At 43.1% G+C, this 19,594-nt stretch overlaps 1 protein-coding gene across 2 annotated transcripts in view; it reads left to right on the top strand.

Annotated features, from left to right (window-relative positions):
- Positions 1–19,594, top strand: part of MYO1C (myosin IC) — a 50,102-nt gene that overhangs the window by 1,832 nt on the left and 28,676 nt on the right. The window contains exon 1 of one of the 2 annotated variants that reach the window (XM_072353725.1): positions 16,667–16,676. The exons of the other annotated variant lie outside the window; for it this stretch is intronic. The gene's annotated coding sequence lies outside the window, so the exon portion shown is untranslated. Of the gene's footprint in view, positions 1–16,666; positions 16,677–19,594 lie in introns of those variants that run through there. 2 annotated transcript variants of the gene reach the window in all.

Here is a 19,594-nt window from a genome sequence, read left to right as displayed (position 1 = left end):
AGTCATAATGTACCAAGGGAGTGGGAGATCCCTTGTGACTCAGGAGTCAGTGTGCAATTTCTGTTCTTTGTTGTCTTGCACAACTGACAGCGGAGAAACCTATGTGGCTGAAGACTTCTATGATGTATCTTCAGACTTTATAGTGTGCTTAAGAGCAATGAGGTGAGTTCTGACCAGATCATTCAAGTAATATAGGAGGCTCTTTTTAACGCTTGATCAAAGCCTACTGGTGGAAGGATGGTAAAAAGAGGCGGGGGCCAAGAAAGCTTAAAAACAAATCGAATATAGCGAGGCTCAAACTCCTTGTCAAGATAAAATAGTCTTTTTCTAGCAGTAGGCAAGCATTAGGAGCTGTTGATCGTTTGCAGTGTCACTTTGCTTATGGGATGTAGCCTTACTGTGGTGCAAGCAGTTTGCTTTTTAGGAACTATACAAATTCCTCCTTCCACTGTTTGATTTATTTTTTAAAGACAGCCTGCACCAAATGGATGAGAAATGATCTGCAGCAGCTGGCCATGGCCACAAAGCGATGCATAAACCATCACTCTCCTGTCTTTTGCTGCTGTGCCCCCTCCTGCAGCCACGTGCTCTCACCTGATGCTTTTGAACAGTTCCAGCATGCAAAGTGTTGAGGATCAGTGGGCTTAGAGCGCTCTTCCTCACAGTTTGAAGGAGTAATGGGTGCGTGCAGCTCACTGGGTGCTTTCAGACAACTAATGTCTTCTGTAGAATGTGTTTGTAGTTGGAAAAAATAGCGTGATGTTGATGCTGCAGAGAAGGAGATGAAGAGAAGCTAAAAGTGCAGCATGTCTCCCTAAGGTTGGTGTGCCCTGCTGCCCCTGTAAGTGACGCAACTGAAACTAAGCCACTTCTCCTTTCATACAGGCTGAAGAGCCATATATAGATATATAAATAGAAATGTGTATATTGTTAAATTAGTGCTGTGGGAAGAAGCACCGTGGAGGAGTTTCCTGGCTGAGCACATTGTGTGAGCACGTGGATGTGGTGACGCAGGAAGAAATGGCTGGGACTGGGGGTGGCAGTGGTGCTTTGTGCTGGCATCCAGTGACTGCAATTATAGCATGGATCTGTCTTCTGTCAAGGGTTCTGCTGCGTTTGACTCTCATCCCATTATAAGCAACTCATGAATAATGTGGTTGGTTTTGACTAGGGTTACTATCCCTGACTTTGATTGGGAGCCATATATCTAACCTTCTATCATTATTTCTAGCGGATGAGGTTTGCTTGGGTTGCCTTTCTGTGAGATTAAACACAGATATTCTTTCTGCCTGAGGAAGCCGCGTCTACTGTGCTTCTGGATTAAATATCTGATGTATTTTGTGTCCTCTGCACACCTTGTTGATGCATTAGTGAGGTAGGTGGGCAGCTCTCCCCAGAAAGTATTAACGAATCTCTAAGCAGCAGCAAGCCCATGTGAAATACTAACAAAGTTTCAGGTAGAGTGAGCAAATCTGAAGTAATTTGTTGCAACTGAGCCCTGTTCAGTTGGGGTGCAAAGTGAGGAGGAAAGCTAAAAGTATCCTTTAAAGCCTGGCCCTGCCTTAATTAAATATGCTTCAATGCAGCAAGGAGCAACAGGGCCAGTACCTTTTCTTTTTGATCTTCCGTATAGTCTGTGTTATATTAAATTCCTGTGCTGGAAGACAACAAAGGTTAGTATTTAGAACTGGTGTGTTCATTCATGCATGAGTGGATTGCTTTCCCTGGGAGCTTAAGGAAAGAGCCTGGTCACATGTGATGACCAACGAGCTGCTCCTCACTGTGACACTGCAGCCTTTGAATTGGCACACTGACCTTGGTTCAGGTCAGACAACACCCTTCCTGTAATTGAGGACATGGATGTAGATTTTTAGCATTTGGCAGTGCCTCGTGGGGTGTTATGTTGCTTGCCTTCTAGGCAATAAAGACATAATGCTGTGAGATGTTACAGCCTTCCGTCATTGCAAAGTTTCGTTACTGAATGTGCAGGGTAATTGTTGGTGCCAAAAATAGAAAAGGATGTTATGTCACAGTGTATTCTGACTTTTGCCAGGTACTGGGGGATCTTTGAATGACAAAAGGAAAACTAACATCCCCAACACTTAATTCCTGCTGCTCCATATACACTTTTCTCCATAAAAGAGCTTTCTAAAATCACTGTTATGCAAAAAGATGTACACAGGCAAAACAGGTACGATGGCATTCAGCGTGCTATCTGGATGCAAGATGAACTTTGCCCTTGCGTTGAAAGGCTGTACCTTTACATTCTGATTTCACTGACTTTTTTTGAGGTGCTTTTTCTGGTAGAAGTTTACCATGGATGTTTGACTCTTTCCTCGTAGCATTCTGGTGTCTGTCCAGAGATTTCACCTCTACAAAAGGTAACGTAGGGATGTGTGGTCCCAGTCATTGTGACTGCGTGGACTCAGAGCTGGAGAACAGCCCTTGTGGAGATTGTAAGACTTCAGGGAAACCTTTGTGTCTTAGAGTCTAGGGTTGCATTTCATTAGTTAGAGTGAGCTGCGGTGCCTTGTGCCAGCTGACAATCATCAGATGTATTGGCCATTTTACTAATGAAGCAGAGGATTATTGAAAGAGCTATAATTCAACTGGAGACCTGTATTTGTCAGAGGATTTAGGTGAGCTCACAACTGCATGCTTTTCTTCGTTGCCATATGCTCAATATTTTAGTCTCCTGTTTTTCTTACGCCTGTACGTGGTCTGAGAAGGACATTCCTGTCCAACAAAGCAACACCTTGAACCACAGTGAAGAACTGGGGAAAGAGTAAATTCAGCTCTCACTGTGGTGATTGTTAATGGTTGAAAAGTCAGGGTAAGTCCATTTCCAGTTGTGTAATAAGGAGATAGTGATCTGTTTAGCTTTACAGAAAATTAAATTCCACTGCAACAGTATAACTGGAAGCACAGAAGTAGGAGGAAAACTATTTTCCATTCTGAAATATGTCTTTGTATAATGCTGTGAGTTGAGTTTTTTAAACTTGCTAACAGTAACTAATAACTTCTACATTATACAGTCTGCACTGAGTCATTGTTTACTCACGGAAATGGCTTTCAACAGACAGACTTGCTCGCTAACTTTAATAACTGAAATATGCGGTTCCACACATTACAAAGGCAGCACACTATAATCAACGTTCCTTAAAAACATAAACTGATACATATTTGCAGCACTGAGGTGTTGTGTTATAAGCAGTATTTCTGCAGCTCAGATCTTTCTCATGTATCCATTGCTGCAGCTCTAAGAAGAGAGAAAACTATTACACAGAAGTATTGCAGGTTTTTTTTCCTAAGTGAATTGTATTGAACCTTGAAAAGTAGAGACCAGAAAGCCTTGTTCTGTGTCCACGCATCTCATTGTTTTTAATAGCAGGTTGTTCTCCACTCCTAGGATTTTGGAGGCAGTTCAGAATTGCTCCTTCTGCATCCCGGGAGGGAAAGGCACACCTCTGCACCAGGAGTCCAGGGATTCTCTCTGACAGGATTGGAATGTAGATAGCAAAGGAGGTGGTTGGCATTTTTCTGCCTTGATTTAAGCAAGTAGTGGACTTCAGTTGCAAATCATTCCCTTGCCTTTTTGTGACTGCTTACCTGCTATTTTATGTTAGCACATCTATTTTCTCATAGATTTTACAGGTCTCTTTCTTACACACCCATTACATCTATTAATATTAAGATAACTGGGATTTGTATACCCGATTGTTCTTCAGTGTACTGAACCAGCAGTGCCAAGTGCACACAAGGCAGTGTAACAGTTTGTCCACTGGTTTGTTCACATGGGAATGAAGTGGGGGCAGCTCAGCGTGCCTGACTTATGCAGGAAGGGGCAGTGTGGGAGGAGTGTTTGGATGCTTAAACGCTGGTGGATAGCAGCTATGAACAGCAGCTTATGGAGTCATTAGCAAAACTCGAATGTATCTATTTGTTTAAACAAGTCTGGTGGTGGTTTGCATCATCGCTCTGATTTTATGTCAGAATTTCTTGTTTTGCTTTTGTTCCCCAGGTATCATAATGAAGTGCACAGTGCTGTGATAGTCCTGGCAGAATTCAGATTTACTGTCAGAGTTACAGTGTTTCCTTGTGCAAAAACTGATGTTTCTATGACTGTAGGATGTCAGGATGGTAGCAAGTATGTTTCTGATCAGCTGGAGTGTCTGCATGTAACCAGGTGGCAGTGTTCATTGCAGAGGGACCTTACGTATACATAAGCCTTGGAAGATTTGAATATTTTCAGCTGGCTGAAGCCTGTAACGCAGATCAGACCAACCTTACTTTGCTCTCCTTCCCGTCTCCTGAAGACACTCTCCACGGACCATTCAGTTCAGCTGAAGAAGATTAGTGCTCAGCTTTATGGAATAACCTAATGACAAATGCATATATTCTAACTCTATCTGTTGGTTAGATGTTGCCTGCATTAAAATATTATCCTTTAAGATCACCAAGAAGATGACTCTTCAATTTACAGAAGAAACAATGCTCTCGAGACTGCTTATGCAGGGAGTGGAGGGAGCTAGGGGTAATTTGGAATAATAGAAGGGGTAATTTATGTGCTTTTATGAGCTATTTCTAAAACAGGTGTGTTAGTCCTTAGAACATTTAAGAAAAACATGTGACTACATGATAATGCAGACACAGTATGTTTTCTTTTTGCATGACAGAATTGAGTGCATGGGTTATAGGCCATTTGTATGCTTTGGTTAAAGCTTTCAGACGTTATTTATCTTGAGTATAAACTGATCTGATTTGAGACAGTTGTGTCCAGGTACAAGGAAGTACAAAGAAGAAAACAATTCAAGATGAGTTGCTTTTCCCAGATATTGCTGTAGATGGTGACCGCTTTGAAACCTTTCTTGACAGAGCCAGTGCATGCAGCCAGAACAAAGGGTGTGAGGTGCTGAGAGCCTGCGGGTAGGGAGTGTTGGGAGCATGGGCTTCTGTGCTTCCCTGGCACCTTGGTCATGGGGGCACCATGTGAAGAGGAAATGTTGCAAGAGATGCAAATGTCTGTATGTGGAAAAGAAAAACCAACACAAAATGTTTAGAGAGAGGGAGGCGGTGCTTGATCTCTCTTTAAACTGAAACCTGATCAGCTGCCAAGTGTCTGTTCCTGCTCTGATGTTTCAGTGTCTGGGCAGGGACATAAGGGAGCTCCCTCCATCTTAAGCCTTGAATATATTTACCTGGCAACTGCTATTATTCAAATCACTTTCTTTAGCTCAGCTTGCACTAAGAGGAAAATTCCTCATAGCTCAGTGTAGGATGAGAATGTGAACTATGCCCAGGCTGAAGTCCATAGAACTCAAAAGCTGCACTCATGTAACTGTTTATTTTTATTTTTTTCCAGAAGCTCCAGTTAAATTGTTTATCACAGAATGCATTTTTCCCTGAAATACTGATTGTTTGCCATCAGAAATAAATAGCCTCTGTACGAGGGTCACGTTGCCACCTGCGTGGAAATGGAGAATGGAGGAAAATCAGCGTTGCTGTGGGTTGAATGCATGTGTCTGGGAATAAATCTTCTTGGAGCACTGCAAAAGCAGGTTATTACTTTCAGAAGAAAAGTTTTGTTGTGAAAAATCTTGCTTTTAATTTTGGATAGGCTGAGAAGGAAAGTTATGGCCTAATGGTCTAAAAGCAACTGTCAGCCTGGTACCTGGCCTTTGATTTTGGACAGTGAATTTCTCTAGTTAACCTCTCTAGCACTGCTGAACTCTTGGAGGTGCTCTTTAAGCAGTGCTTTCACTGGCCCCAAACCAAATGATCTTAATTGCAAACCACTTATCTAAACTAATGGTTACTCAACACAAATGTGACACAAGGTTTGCAGGAGTAAAAATACAGACCGTGTTCAGTGTGGGCTGGACTGAGATTTGCAGTTTGATAGAGAATGGGAAGGTTCCTTTGGGTCACTAACAGGTGTTGATGGGTGTGTGAAGTGACCATCATCTCTCCTTTTTCAAGCACTTGCCACAGTGTCATTGCTCCTGCTGAACAGCAGACCCGTTTACTAGAGAGGCATATTTCTTCTGGCAAATGTGGGGTAACATATATACTCACGTGTGTCAGGTTAGGTGATTTATGGTGTAGACTTCCTGATCATGGAGCATTACAGCTGTCAGCCTCATTGTCTCTTGTGTCACTCCTGGGCTTGTCCTGGAGGCTGCTAGTGGTGGTTATAATGTGCATCTCTCTCCAGGGTTTTAGACATTAGGAGGCATGTATATGTAGGGAACTAAGCAAGCACCCAAAGAGTCTTAGAGCTTCATCCACTTCACTCTCAGTGCAGAGCCCTTTCTTTACTTGTGTGCCAGGAGGATGCATTTCTCCAGTATCTAAGAAAGGCTTATATAAGCTCACATGAAGGTTTAATTAAATTGGTTTTGCCTGTAGTTCTGTATTCCCTGCCTTGACTTTAGTGAACATGCTGAAACAAAGTTTGGAGAACAACAGACGTTTGGGTTCCCTCTCACTACAGAGCTGGACAGATGTCAGTCCCAGCCTGGGCAAGCACTGCTTGGGGCAGCGGATGGACTACAACACAGCAATGCTGGCTGTGTATGTCAGCTCCCAGCAGCAGCCTGGGTCTGTGCTGTGGTACCTCAGAGGGTGCTTTTCATCTACAGTATGTGCTTGTTGTGTCCCTGTGGCTTGTTCAGCCATTCTCTTTTTACACCACTGGTTTTGTATCCCTGAAGTCAATGGTAGTGAGGAAAAGTCTGAGTTTACTAGAAGCTTCTGCAATCATATTCAGGAGCTTGTGTGGACTGATTGGCACTAAAACCTTCTAGTTTGTGAATATGGAGCTAGCTGTGGCAATTAGCTGTCTTTTAAACACTGGATTTATTAAGATTTACATGTAGAATGCACTATCTCTACTCGCATGTACTGGGAATTCCCAAGCTGTGAAACTTATTATAGCTCCTAAGCAGTACAGTAACCATCTGCCCATGGAGTGCCTATGTTGCCCGTTAACGTGGGATCAAGTCAGGAATAGAGGCATGATGATAAGTCCTGGTGCAGGCTGCCAGGGTAATTGCACTTAGACACTGAGCCAAGAGAAGCTGGTGTCTGTTCTGCCTCCTGCCTAAGCAGTGCATGCACTGGCTGAGGTTCAGAGTGGGGGTCTGGCTGGCTACTGGTATCAGACGTGTTTTGCCCACTCTGGAGGCAGAACATCTTTGCTGCTTCCCAGAGCAGTGCAGTTTGTGGGATCAGGCTGCTCATTAGCTGATAGAATCAGTGCTGTGGGGTCTTCGTGTGGAGGGACGTCCTGCTGCTCAGCTGGGAATGTGGGAACACCCACTTTTGCATTCCTCTGCAACAGGTCTAAATGTTCAGAAGTATCCTGGGCTCTGTTGGGACTCTTTGGCAAGGTAAACATGTGGGATAGTAGCACAGAGTTACCCTGTTGTGGTATCTGAGCATGACGTTGTAATCAACGCAGGCAGAGAAGGGTACAGGAGAAGGAATGCATTTTGCTGCCAAAACCTTTCGTGCAAGAGGTTGGATCTGGATGTGTGCCCTTCCTGGGAGTACGTGCTGGTTCCTGAGATTTGTAGCTGCTGTTGCTGTCACCGCCAGTAGTGACACTCGAGTAAACAACATTTGGGAATGCCGTCCCACGATAGAAACTTCAAGAGGCTATTTCTAGTTGGAATTGAAGCTCCATGTGATTCAGTGGACTGTAGCCTTATTGTGAGAGGAGAAGCGGTTTTAAATGGAATTCTTTATATAGTATTGTTGCTAACACAGTAGTGGGCAGTTGGATTAAACTATTTTGGAACTGTATTCCTTTTTGATACTATACTAGCATTCTTGTTAAAGATGCTTCAAAACAAGCTGAAGTAGCTTGGCGGCTGCTGGTTGCGAGGCCATATTCTTTAGATGCTTCATTGTTGTTGTTTTTTCTTCCAGAAGAGAGAGATTTTGGCAAAAGGAAGTTGAAGGTAACTTAAAAATACGTGTATTAAACACAAAGGTTATCACCCAGCAGGCGAGCAGAGGCAGCAGCGAGTTAGCACTTGGATCACTGCATTTTGGAATAGTGGAGTTCAGCTTTACAGGAAAAGAGAGAACCTACATGTGATTACTCCTGAGACCCATCAGCTGTTCCGGTAATTCTCCAGAATGTGGAATTTGTAAAACAACCAGACAAGTGTGTGCTGCCTATCACAGATACCAGGAATGCCAAGAACGTGCAGGATTTTCTCTCAAATTCCAGTTGCGTGCGCTTCCCTTTCCAGTTCCTTCTCTAGGGGTTAGTGGAAGCAGGAAAAGAGGTCAGTCTTGAAACACAAAGTCAAAGAGGAGGAATTTGTGACTATAGAACAGATAACTCCCATTGCTCGCTGTGCTTTGCCACTCCCCCACCCCCCCACACCACTGTGGAAAGTATGATTAAAGTCAGCCCCTCCGCCCTGACTGTCTGAACCATACATACATGCACAAATGCCAGATTCTCTTCATTCCAGGCTGCTGACTTCAAGAAGGACTTGCTCTGACAAGCTGGAAATGAGGACTGGCAGCTTTGTCTGCAACTCAAAGGCTTTATCTCTCTTAGACACTCTTCCTAACATTTCCCACAAATACTGTTCTGCTGGTAGGATCTGTTGTATACACAGGATGCCATAAGGTACTTATGAATCAAGTCCTATGTTGTGTAACTCTCATTAGAACAGGCAAAGAAAACTTAACAGAGCAATTGGCATCAGGCCCACAGGAGAGCTTGCTCTCCCTGTGCTTCAGCCTCATTAGCTGGGGAGCGGTAGGGAGAGTCAGCTCAGCTTTTTGATTCTCTGTCCACTTACCATAAGGTGCTGTTCTTTCCTCCACAAAACTTAAACAGACCTGCCTTTGTCTCTCACTTTTAATATTTCCATCAGCTGATCACGTGCAGCTTCCATGGCATATCTCCATGGTCTCTTTCTTTGCTGTGCTGAACTCCCACCTGGGTATCCCTTCGCTTCCTCCCCATTTCACATGGGCAGCACAAGTTTGGACTTCTAGGATCATCGTACTCCATCAGCAACTTGTCTGTTTGTTCTTACCTTTTGGCATTATTGCTTCACTGATGTTTCTACTCTGTGAAGGATGCCAGCTGTGTCCACCTGTTAGGCTTTTAAGCTGTCTGCTTACGCTGCATATGCAGGGTTGGTTTTTTTGCTTAGAATATTAATGTTCCCTGACCTGTCTCAATCAGTTGATAAACTTGGACTTCAGTAAACGCCTTCCCTGGAGTGAAACTAGTTTGAGATACATTGCTGTGGTCCCAGACAGCTTCTTTACCACTAAATATAAGAAGGCCAAGCTCTTCTTTCAACTATATTTTTATTTCAAAATGAGCATTAAGGCAAGTATATTTTCATGCATATATAACATTAAGGCATGAAACTGAGATAGCTTTGGTCTTGATGCTGTAAAATGTGCACCCTGTAATAAAAACATCATAAATCAAATTGGAGTAGCCATGGTGGTTGTGATATGATTTCTGCTAGAAGAAAGGGATCCCTGGTGCCATCATTCTATTCTTTCAGAAGCATCTTGCCAGTGTTATTTTAGGTTGTGGAGGGTGTGTACATGCATATGTCCTTCTTATGGTATTTAGAAAACATGCCAGTATCAAATGTCTGCCTAGTACTTCACACACTGCATGATTTGCTGCTAGTAGACAAAACTTCTGACTCTTGAAGGAGGGGTGTTTTTCATAGGGGCTGTAGCCTTGACTTTTGGCCATATAACTAAAAAAACTTTTAGCAAAAAAGGGATTTTCCTGATCACAGTTCCAAATCCTCTCTCCTGGCCATGGGACTTTGCTTTCTGGATATTGTGTGAAAAAGACTGGAGAAACAAACTCTTATTCCCTCCTTATCTGGCTCAATACCTGCAGAGAGCTCAGAAACAATGACATAAGAGAATTAAAGTTAGTGCTGTAGTGAGGATTTCAAATGATAACCTGGCATGAAGAGGCACCTGTAGCATTTAACTGCTGTGTTTTATTCATCCTGAAGCAAGTGTAATTTAAAGGGACACCTCTATAATTGATGAAGTATCTCTTTACTGTTTGTTTAATTACCAGTTTCAATGTCTAGAAAGCAGTGGATCAATAATTTACAGTGATGAACTCTCTAGTGTGTCCCTCTAGTTCAGCCACACAAACAATAGCTCCGGAAACAAACACTTGAAAAGTTTTGATGCTTTTCTTTCTCTGTAGTTGATTTGAAAGAGTTTAACCCTTATTCTCCTACCACAGGCATATTCCAGCACAACTGGATCTGATGGCAGAGATCCCACTGACAGCAGGGAAGCAGGGCTAATCTAGGCCGTGCCATGAGCACTGTATCAGCTCTCATCTTTTTTCAGTCTCCTTTCACAGAGTGGCTAAGCCTGGGCTTGTGTTGTTGCTGCAATAGCTGATGATGCTGCTTACCCTCTGAGAACTGTTAAAATACAGAATTTCGATGAAGGAGATGAAGCTCTGTATTTCTCACTTTCTGCAGGGGAACCTAGGTTATATCTGCCTGTAGAATCAGAGCAACAAAGTTGTTCTCTTCCCATTAGATGGGATAAGATGTCTGGTGGTTCCTGTCATTGTCTTGGCTGCCACAAACAGTGGAGTTTGATCAGGAGTATCAGAACAGAAGGTAACTGGCTTTGTGAGATCTCCAAACATTGGCTCTTCTAGCAAGATGTGGTCTTACATCTACACACTGGTGGCCTCAGGGTAGAGGGGTAACTTCACTTTTCTGCCTTTTGTGAAGATGTTCTTGTTATCTGCATCAGCACAACTCTCTTCATGCCTCTGATTCTTAGGGGTGCTAATCCTCATCTTCTGACAGAGAGCAGAATGCTGTGAGACAGCTTATATTGTTATAAATGTCATATCTGTCACACTCAGCAGTTTATACCCATGTAACAGGAGCTATGAGAATTCCCTCACGATCTCTCGTTTGAGTTGAAGGTCACAGCCTGGACGTATTCTTTGATATGGTAGCTGTAAAGGGTAGAGAGCCCTACATGTTTATGGCTGCCTGTTTTGTGTGTGTCAGCAGGATTTCTGCTGTTTTTCAGCCACCCAATGTATGACCATAGGTAGGTCAGAAAGGAAGAAGAGGGGAGAATGAATGTTTCCATTCACTATATAGGCCTCTGTTTATCCAGATGTGGAGCGTGCATTCCCAAGGACCACAAAGGAACAGGCCCCCAGTTATTCTTTGTATATTTTGTCTTTGGTTTTGATTAAATCTACGCTGTTGATCAAGCAGAAAATCTCAGAAATGCTCTGAGCAGAACAGTGTGGCCCTCCTGAGTGGGCAGAGCTAAAACTGTGTCGTAGAGATGGGATGTTCCTCATACTTCACAGGGGGCTCACTAAGTTGCACGCCGATGTTTTTTTGTTTATCATTGTGGCTATTCTAAGAAGCTTGGCTTATCAGAGCTTTGATTCAGTAGGAGTCGAAATGTTTAAAATGTGGGAAAACAATGTTGTGGATCATTGGAGGAACACAAGCCAATGTCGATGGATGTGGGATGTCCTTCTGAAATGATGTCTGTGTTTTTCAGGCATCTTGGTGTATCTTTGCCAAGATGATGGTAACTCATGCTTTGCTGGTTCCTGTTAACTGAAGATAGATGTATTTTAGAATCAAAGCATGTGCAATGCATAAAAACCTATAAGACTTTAGTGGAAACATTGTGGTCCTGTCAGGCTGGTCAGAAGGAGATTACTTCAGACAATACCCTTCATCTGGTGGCTTTTACTCTCCTTTTCAGAAGCAACAGAAGAGACGGGGTAAAGGGAAGCAGCTCAGACATGAGCCAGCTGCGAGCCCACGTGCTCCTGTTGGCTGCCAGGCCTCAAACCTGACACGTTGCCAGATAGCCAGTTTGCACTGTGTGTCTACTTTTCTTTCTGCTTTTGGAAACTGCTTAGGCGGCTTCTTTTAGCATAAACTCGAATCCTTGCAGATCAATGGATGTGTTCCTGTTTTGGGTTCATTATCTAGTTTTATTCCAGACTTTTGAAGATTCTTTCCTTAAGCTTATCACAGGAGCCTTATGCCATCAAAATGCAAAATGCTTTTGGTTCCCTTGCAAAGAAGGGTATGAAGGAAGTTCTGTACCATATGTGTTTATAACAGTTTTATTGGACCTTACTTAAACTTTTCTCTGTCCAAGATAAAAACCAGCCAAACAAAGTCAGTTTGGGACAGAGGGGGAAAAATAACCAGAAGTGGTGGAAGTACAAATTGTGCCTGTAAAATCTAGGCTTAAAAATCATCAAATTCAAAACTACCCCACTTGTTTGAGCGTCTAAAGCATTGAATGTGTCCTTTTTCTGTGCTCAGGGAACTTGGCTCCACTCGGTAGTTCATAGTTTGCTTGCAGGATTGCTAAAAGAGTCCCACCCAGAAGGAAAATAAGAATGTTGTTATGCTGTTATGCTGTCTCTCCCAGGTGTCACTTGCATCTGGTGTCAGAATGACATGTCAGAATACTTGCAAATTGGTACCTTGTGATTTTATTTCCCTCAAGGGAGCTGTAGACATTACATGACACGAACCTTTGATAGGTACTATTGTACCAGTATGGATGTGTTTACCTCACCATTTCCCTTAACTTCATAACTTGAAGTACAAATTAGACTGACATAAATCTTAACATTACTGTAAACTTCCTCTATTAGACTTAGCAGGAGTGGGGGGTAGGATTAGCTGTTGAGACGTTCTTCATCTACAAGCTATTTTACAAAAACAAACCATTTCAGGAAGTATATTCCATATGTTATCCCCTCTCCCATGCTTTTCAGAAGGTTTCAGCAGTTGAGCCTTAGTTTTTGTGACACTGGAAGCTTGAATTTACCTAATATAATCTAGATATTACTTACATTCCAGTCTCCATATGGCAGAATTGTTTTGACACCTGGCTCACAACTCAACATTAGCTTTATTCAGACTTTAACAAAAAGAAAAGCTTGGTGTTAACTAAAAGAAGCAGTTTCTTTTGGCTGCTTAGGAGGGAGATACTTCCTTCTTAAACCATTTTTCATGGCATCAGGTGGTCTGGTTTTGGGTGTGTTTTGTTGTGATGCAAAACTGCACTGATTACCATTGTCAATTAGGAAAAAAAGAAGATTGAGTATAGGACATCCTGAGATAACAGATCTGCTGTTTTGGATTCCTCTCAATCAATACGTGTTGACATACTTCAGAATAATATCATTCTCTAGATTTCAGAAAATAAAACAGCTTAAATGTCAGTTTTGATGTCAGCGTTTTATAAACAGGCAACCCTGTATTTGGAGAAGAACTTAACAACTATTGCTGACAAGTTCCCTCAGGAGGCAAGGATTGTTGGTCTGACTACATCAGACTCTTGTCTTCATACCTGAGTTCCTTCTAACTGGAGAGCCAAAACAAATATCTCACTTCTCCTGAAACAGAATTTTTGGTACTGAACAAACAAGTTACTGACTGTATCTTGCAACTTAGTACCAAAAATAAGGAGAGAAGACAGCAGTGTTAAGGTCAGACTTAAAGTTGAGACTTTGTACAGCCATAGATGTACTCTGTCATGCATACAAGAATGTGTAGTACTTAATTGGACAAAAAAACTGGAGGTCAATTTTAACACCTTCAGCAGCGAAGATGTTCCTAAACATAAATCAAATGTGAAGTGGCATCTTGGGACAGTGTTGCTATATGCCCTAGAAAGCTTCTCATACCTTTGAGTGCACGCTCTTTTCTGGACAGGTGGTGTAGGCACAGGGGCAGGCAAAGGGCAGCTGGTGAAGAATGTTACCAAGACCTGGTTAAGCTGGAGCAATCCTTTGGACCAGTGAAGGGAACAGTAAATCTCAGCTCCTTCTCAACAGGACTGTGAAGCTCCTGATGCTGTGATGAAGAACAGGCAGGTTCTCCTAGAAGCTGTGTGACTCTGCAGGGGCTGTATTTGTAGACAGGACAGAGGTAGGCAGGAGGTAGGAGGGCTACAGGCACAAAATCCTTTGTGCGTTTTGTCACAAACGTCTATTCCAGTCAGTAAAGAAGTCTAGGTGATGAACCTGCCTGGGAACTTGTATTCATTTCCACGACAGCTATGGGACTGTCAGACTGTGTTTGCTAAGCAAGCTTCTCTGCACTGGGAGCTGAGAAATTCTGCCTTTATCTGAAGACAAAAGAGATGGAGAGATACTGCAGAGCGCAGGGAAATGTTCCTGTTATGTCGCTTTGGCCAACCTTTGGCCAATGCTTTGTTGTAGGAACTCCCTTCCATAGGTATAAAAAGGAAGAAAATCTATTTTTTTAGCTGGGCTTGCAGGTTTGGCATCTGTTCAAGTGACAGTAAGAAGCGTGCATTGGGGCTGCAATTAAAGCTCTAGGCAGCAGTGAGTCTGACAGTTTTGCTGAGACGTACATGGCTTGTTGTAGTTAGGTGCATCTGTTTGCTGCCGAAACTGTTGGCCTGCAAGACGTTATTGCATACAGTTATATAGGAATGCTTTGAAAATTAAATTAAATGGCTCCTTCTACAGGTGCCCAACATCCTTACAGTTTAAAATAGAATGAGTAAGAGAGCTGTCCCGTTCACAACATGAAGCAGCAAACTGTTGTGCTCCAAGGATCTGGGAAAGCTGTCGTCTTCTCTTCTGCATTACTGCTGGCATATCGTGTATTAGGACAAGCTGTGTCTTTTTCTGCTCTTTGTGTATCATTGATGTGCTCAGCTCCGCTTTGCAGGTGTTATTTTATAAGTCTCTTCTGTCTGTCCTTTTGCTCCCAAGAAGAAAAAGAGCTAGCAGCTGTAATTCGTGCATTTTGTTTTCTTTATCAGGCAGTGGGAGAGGCCTCTTTCTGCCCAGGAGAGAAGTGTTACAGGTCAAATATTGCCCACCTCTAGAGAGCAGCCTGAGGTTACTGCACACTGCTGGTGTGAGAAGAGCCCTGCTCTGCCCGTTGTGTCCCTCCTCAGAGTATGCTTGTATGTTCTTCTTTTGCAGACTGAAAACAGTTTAGTGCTGATCTGGCCTTATATAGTAATTTCCTATTATTAGAAACATTTCCTTGGGACCTTGTTCAGGGAGTAGCAGAGGGAAATCCTGTTTCCTTCATCTAACGTGCAGGCAAAGCACCACCGTTCTCTCTTTCCTTATCTAGTATCAGTAGAACAAGAAGTTTTTATTATAACATGCTTTCCAATCCGAATCCCTTTCTAACACTAAGCCTCTTTCCAGAAGTGCAGAAAAAGAAATGTGAAAGAATAGGAACTGTCAGTCACCAATGTGAGCTGTAAAGCATTGCCTGCAGCCTGTAAGTCTTGCTTGCTCTTTCTTAGCCGTGTTTCTGTCTCTCAAAATGAGTCTTCCTAACACTTTGGAAAAATGTTTTGTTTTTCCATGATGACTTGTGTGGAAAAATAGCAGGACAGGATGCTTCACCTGGGTCTACCAGGGTACCTGTAAAAGCCAATGGCTGTGATTAGGGAGAGGAACAATTAAGGAGGGAGATTTCTTTTGCTTTGTGTGCAGTGTGGATATATTTTTAAAGGAGAGATTGGTTCCTGAAGCACAGAGATATTCAAAGGCTTTGAACGCTTAATTTTTCCTGTGAAAACATTTTTTCCCCTTAAAAGGAAGATGTAGGTCCTGCCACTGGGAGTGACTGTTTAGAAAGTCAGTTGAGAGGAATGCGCATCAGCTGAACTGAGTCAGGCTGTTTGCATTAACAGCTCTGTCAGAACTGCTCTTCTTGTTCTTGCCACGGGCTCTGCAGGGGAGCTGCTTACAATGATCGTATCAAAGTGAGGGCAAAGCAATCAAACTGCATTAGCTGTTGTTTTTAAACTCTTTGCTGTTGAAGTTAGTACAACAATTACAGCTGGATTCAGAATGGGTAGGCTGTGTTTGTAAAGTCAGTCAAAGAAACGAGTGCCCCGTGGTTGTGTAAAGTAACCAACAGAGCCAAACGCAGGGCAGTGTGCAAGTGAGACTAAGTGAGAGTGGCCACATGCATGAGACAACTGGCATCATGGTAAGGGCATCTGGTATTTATAAAGCGGGGCTTTGTTCTGATGGTGGCTGTCAAAGCCAGACATCCATTTCTGTTTCTTTGGTTCAGCAGAGAGCAACAACAAGGAGAAATGGTCTTAATTTGTTACATTAACCCAGTTTCTGTTTTCGCTCACATCGTAGAGCCGGGATTATTGTGTGTGTGCGGGAGCCATAACTAAATGTGAGTGCCGTGTAGGTGCTTTTCATCTGCTGTTTTTCAGACACATCTGTCATCAGTCATATCAAAGTAGTGAACAGCACCTCCAGAGAAAGCATAGGAGTCCAAGGGGAGCATCTTCATTTTCTGTAATGTTCCAGCTTTTTGTATTGTTCTTGTTTATTTGTGAAAGACTGAGCTTGGGAAGAAGGGAAGTTTAGTGTTCTCACTGTTGAAGCTTCCTTGAAACAAACAAAACCAGTATTGACGGTTTTAGGCATTACAAAGCATAAATTAGAATCCAAAATAATAATTTAAATATTCTTTGTCCTTTGGGTTTTTGAACCCTTTTGGCCACACCTATCATACTCCTAAGCTTTTGTCTATTGCTGTGCTAACACATTCACTCAGAATCTGAGCACTCAGAGGAGGTGATGTCATGAAGTTCTCCATAAGGTGAGTCTTGAGACACCTTTGCAGTGAGTACAAGGGGTTTTTTATTAAACCTTCCTAGGTCTGCAGCTCCATAAGTGACAAAGAATGCTGCATCTCCTGGGTTCGATATCCTGTGTCCAGGTTTCTGTTGCAAACTTCTTGTCTGGGGAACATCTCGCTGCTCTCTGCACGCTGGAGGATGAATTGCATCAATGTAAGCAAAAAGGGGGTAGAAAGCAGGTGATTGTTAGCAGAGCTAATGGTGCGGGGGAGAGGTTCTGCATTGTTATCAAGCCTGTTAGAACAGTTAACGTTGCATCTTTGGTAGGGCATTGAGTTACCCCGTTGTGTTGTCAGATGTTTGTCCTTTGCTGGCTTTTTTTCCTTAGCCAGTGGGCCAGATGTCCTTCAGAACCCTCAGGTCCTGCTATAGGGCATCTTGGAAACGCAAGGCATGGAGGTCAGGTTTCGATCAGTGCTGTGCAGACAGCAGGACACATGTGGTAGGTTGAAGAAATGTCTGTTTTTTGCAAAAGACTTTCCTCTGACCTGCAAGAAGGAGACTCGAATTCCTGGCCTGTTTAGGGTGGTTTGTTTCCCATGGTGTCTTTGCCAAGTACTTTCTAATTATGGAATATGTGTTATTCTGCAATTCTTTCTGCAAGGCAGAAATAATGACTATTATAAAATACATATATATCTATAAGCATTTATAAATGAGCTCAACATCTTTTGGTTTTGAAACAACATAGATACAACCTACATTCCTTTTTGAATAACAAAGACCAAAGCTGGAATCTCTTACCTCCAGATTTATATTGTGTGGTGGAATCTGCACAGCACAGGAAAGGACTGTGGTTTGCTTGATGCCAGCTCTGTGGGGCCAGGCTTTTTTTCAGGAGAGCCATTCCTTGTGGGTAGCACAGCAAGTCACGCACTGCTCTGTGAGCCTGCCGGAGCAGGGCTGGCAGGAAAGGTTTCCAGTCCCCTTGCTTTGAATGTGAAATTGTATGCAGGGAATCAGCTGCTTATCAGCAATGAGCAGAGCAATCCCAGCGCCCTGATCCAGGGTTTGTATGAGTCATTTCTAACTGGTGAGGCCTGGAAAACTTGATTCAGACCTCTCTGCCTGTAGCTGCCTGTATTAGTGATACAGAGCTAGCTAGCCATCCTCAGCAGAATGTGCAGACAAGGGCAGGGCTCTCTGTTGCTGGAAAGGAAGAGCCTGATCTTTTCACTTTAAAAGTCTGTGATCAGAATAAAAATAAAAGTAGTGTTGGTTTTCTCTGCTTTCCAAATACATATTTTTTTCCTCTTAATTTAATCTAACCTACAAGTAGGAGTGTTTTCCTTCCCAACGAGAGTTGGGCAGTAGTGTGGCTACAGAAAAAGGCTGTTTTGAGTGAAGGTCTTCTCAGTATGTAAGTATAAATAAAATGCTAATACGTAACTTAAGCTTGTAACATGAATGTTACAGACCTCTATAGAGTCTGCCTATAACCAGACCTGAGGAATGATAATGGAGGATTGCCATTACCTTCCTGGAGAATTAGAGCTGCCAGGCAACGTTTCTAATTAGATGTGGAAAACTCCATGCTCAAGGCTTGCTGTCATGCTTTGGAGATGGCTGACGTGGCTCAGTTTGGGAAATGTAGCTTAGATTACCTTTGATCTTACCCGTGCTCCTGCACTGAGCAGGGCTTTGGGATACTGCTTATTTTTTTTCAGTGCTCTAAAGCTGACCAATGCTAAACCTGCCTTTGAAATGTGTCCTCAGGCTCTCAGAAGGTGTTCCACGAGCTTCACTGCAAGTCCTTGGGAGCTTTGGCTCCTTCTTCTCCTGACGAATGCCAGCACAGGATCGATGCTGGGCCTTGGGTCAGAGCTAATTAGAGAGCAGCGCTGAGCACTGAACCACTGACAACATCTGCTACATTTCTTGGGTTTTAAATAGCTTCCTACTGAGCAGTGGCCACGCGTGGCCTTGAGTTACTTTACTTGCTTTACTTCAAAGCTTTTTAGCTTCTTGCTTTAGTTACTTTCATAGAAGAACAGTATCAAGCAGAGCTGGCTCCAAACAGTGCTAGCCATGAATTATCAGCCATCGGACTTGGTGTTGATTTTGTAGCTCTGTTTGCTCAATGATTAGAGAAGCTGCCATTTGGTGCTGCAGAATTTGGCTGATGAGTGCCACGTGGGACCACTTTATATGGATTTCCCACAGCTGAGCTGCTTGTAACGTTGGTTCTGGGCAGATGAGCAGAGCAGGGTTCATTCTGCAGTTCTGAGTGCTGCCTGGGGTCCCACACTCAATGTCTGAACCAAGACTACTTCACCTAAGGGCCAAGGGGCCTGTTTAGAAAAAGGAAATCCCACTTCTTCCTGCTTTCTCCTTTTATCCTGTGATCAGTATAGAAGCCTTCCTCACTTAAAGAAGATGAAAGAAGTGCTGTCTCTGCGTTGAGGGAAGCGCGTTGTTGTCTGCCACCTCTGTTCACCTCTACATGGTAACAAACTGGTGATGTCAACTGCCATTCAGTGGCCTCGGTGTGACACCTGAATTTCAGAAGTATTTGAGCTGATGGTACAGCCTCCTGTTTTCAGAAGACGATGCAAGAAAGATCACATTCCCCTTGGCCACATTCCAATGAGAACTAAGGCTTGAGTTTGGGTTGGGCTCTGTGTAGATGTGTGCATTTAGAGAGGATGGCATCTGAATATATTCAGCTGATGGGTTTGTAATGACGCACCAAGTTTGAAACCTCTGAGCTGCAGGTGCAACTGAGGTGTTCTGTGTGTGGGCAGTGCTTTGTGCACTGGATAAACCTGCATTGAATTTGCAGCCATTTGTCGAGCTCCTTGCTGACTGTAGAGTCACACACTATGGAACATTTGATGAGAGGGGCCTGTTAAGAGTGTGGAATAAAGGAGAAATGGGT

Source organism: Excalfactoria chinensis, chromosome 19, assembly GCF_039878825.1.
Source record: "Excalfactoria chinensis isolate bCotChi1 chromosome 19, bCotChi1.hap2, whole genome shotgun sequence".
Classification (NCBI taxonomy): domain Eukaryota; kingdom Metazoa; phylum Chordata; class Aves; order Galliformes; family Phasianidae; genus Excalfactoria; species Excalfactoria chinensis.
This window is presented reverse-complemented; position numbering and strand designations above follow the sequence as displayed.